Raw genomic sequence first — 2,500 nt, 5'->3', positions numbered from 1 at the left:
CAGTTACCAGACCAATTTTTGTGCTACCAAAGATCAGTTTCAAGTGGAATTGAGGGACTTTGCATTCTGCTGAAACGGCTGTCATATCCCTGCCGATATAGTGATATGATTGCGCGCTTTAGCAAGCCCGTTCCGGTCTTAAGTATAGTCAGTAATCATGTGCTCGATTATATTTACGATCATCACAGTCACAGCAACTTAACTGGAATCAGACGATACTCAGTCCACTTGCACTTCAAGAGTACAGCGATACCATATCAGCCAAAGGAGCTGCTTTGGATAATTGCTTCGGTTTTATTGATGGGACCCGTGCGCCCGACTTGTCGCCCTGGAGAGCTGCAGTGAGTGGTTTATAATGGACATAAACGTGCCCATGCTCTTAAGTTGGCCAGTGGGTACGTTTTCTTATTTCTTAGTACTATAGGTAAAAATCTGGAAAAATAATGCCACGATTTGCATCTTTTGCGCCTAAGATTCGAGTTTTACCGACCAATACATTTATCATTAGCTGAGCTTTTATAAAAATACACCACATATAATCTGTCGCAAAATGCTGTTTACCATATATCACTGCGAGGCCTTCCGTGTTCTGAACAGCAACTCTGTCTTCATATTTTACAGAAGGCCGCAAGCACGATGCAGGGATGTTAGCAGATTCAGGCCTCCTTGGTGAACTACAGAGATCTGCCTACTCACCCCATGGTCGTCCACTGTGCCTATACGGTGACCCGGCCTATCCCCTCAGAGTACACCTCCAGGCCCCCTTTAGAAATGCTGTCTTGCCTCCCCCTATGCAAGCCTTCAATGCAAGCATAAGTACTGTCCGGGAATCAGTGGAATTGCTTTTCAATGACATTGGAAAATTGGATTAAGTAGTATTGGGAAAATGTATGTTGTATGTGCCATACTTCAAAATGCACCTACCTGTTTGTATGGAAACCAGACATCACATTTCTTTGAACTGGAGCCCCCATCCCTTGAAGATTATTTCTCATAAATGACTCATATTACTAAAATGATTAGTCAGACTCCTTGTATCATTGTGCACTTAATTGACCAGCAGAGATGTTCAGCATGTGTAAATGAAATACCGTGGTACTTCTCAAGTTTCCTACAATGTGCCGAGACCATAAAGCTCAGGCTCGTAACCAGGAGGGGTGCACGGGGGTGCGTTCCCACCCCCTCCCCACAGGCCCCAAAGGTCCCGCATTTTGATACTCAATATCCAAGTTTAATGAGTGCAATCGGTTAAACTGAAATTTAGAACTTAACACATTCAGTGATATTTAAACAAAATCAAAGAATGGAAAAAGTAGTAATGTATTCAATGGGGAAGTAAAACCAGCTGCATTCTAGTAGCCCGAGCCATTCAGAACATTTCAATGAGCGCACAGATGTCCGAGCTTATCTATAGGTGCGTTTTTTTGGGAAAATCCAAAAAACGGATTTCTGATCTCGGATCACGCGATTCTTCAACGTCAAAAAAACGCAAAATCCGAAAAAGGATATTATTTTCCATGACAACGCAAACAAACTCAGATTTTAAAAACTCAAATTTTAAAAACAACAAAAAATAGCGGTTAAGTTTGTTTTGGAGAAATGTCATCATTAAAAAAATACGTTAGCGATCGATAAAAAGAAATGACCAAAAACATGCATTTTTCGCTGTAGGGAAGGTGCTAACAATATTATTGCTGTCAAGAAACTTTTAGTGTAATTTCGGGTGTGAAATTTGAAGGAAACCTAACTATTTTCGACCTATTCATGTTTTCGATCGTACGGTAAAAATGGCGCGAGAAAACCATTTGGACTGAATTTTCACGTACAGTATCTGTTGTGTATCATTCTTGCATTGGAAACCGCTTGTCAAAAATCCTTTTTTCAAATCCTTTCTCAAAAAAACGCTGAACTGATGAATCTCAAAAAGCCGGATTTGGACTTAATCCGAAGTAACCTCCTTGTACTCGTCAGACTTTCCTTTCAATGACTTTTGCAAACTCGCTCAACATGCAGAAACAATAAGAAAAAATGTTTGGGAAAAGAGTAATGAGGCGTATTCGTTGTCGATAAGAGTACAGACCAAGCTAAACCACATTTCGATTTGTTTTTTACTACAATACCAACGTCAAAGGAATGGTTTTTTTTAGAGCGCGAGCTGAAAAAGGCATTGTTGCATATCCTTGCACACGATGGTCATGGCGTCTCACGCACAGTTCTGTGGCTGCGACATCTCCCATGAAGTTCAACAAGTTGAACACCGTGCGACATGTTGCGGGGACAAATTTTGCACAGATTCCATGTCGCTGGAGTGACAAAGTGTCAGCACACACGAGAGGATGTGTCGCTGCAACATGTCCCTGAAACGTGTCCCGGCAACTTTTTCACAAGTGTGTAAACTCTGCGATTTGGTCCCTCCTACATTTCCCTGCTACGCATCCCTACAACATGTCCCCTCAGTGTGCACTTAACACGATTTTGTCCCCGCTACATGTTGCAGCAA

This window comes from Montipora foliosa, chromosome 9, assembly GCF_036669935.1.
Source record: "Montipora foliosa isolate CH-2021 chromosome 9, ASM3666993v2, whole genome shotgun sequence".
NCBI lineage: Eukaryota > Metazoa > Cnidaria > Anthozoa > Scleractinia > Acroporidae > Montipora > Montipora foliosa.
Note: the sequence above shows the minus strand (reverse complement) of the source record.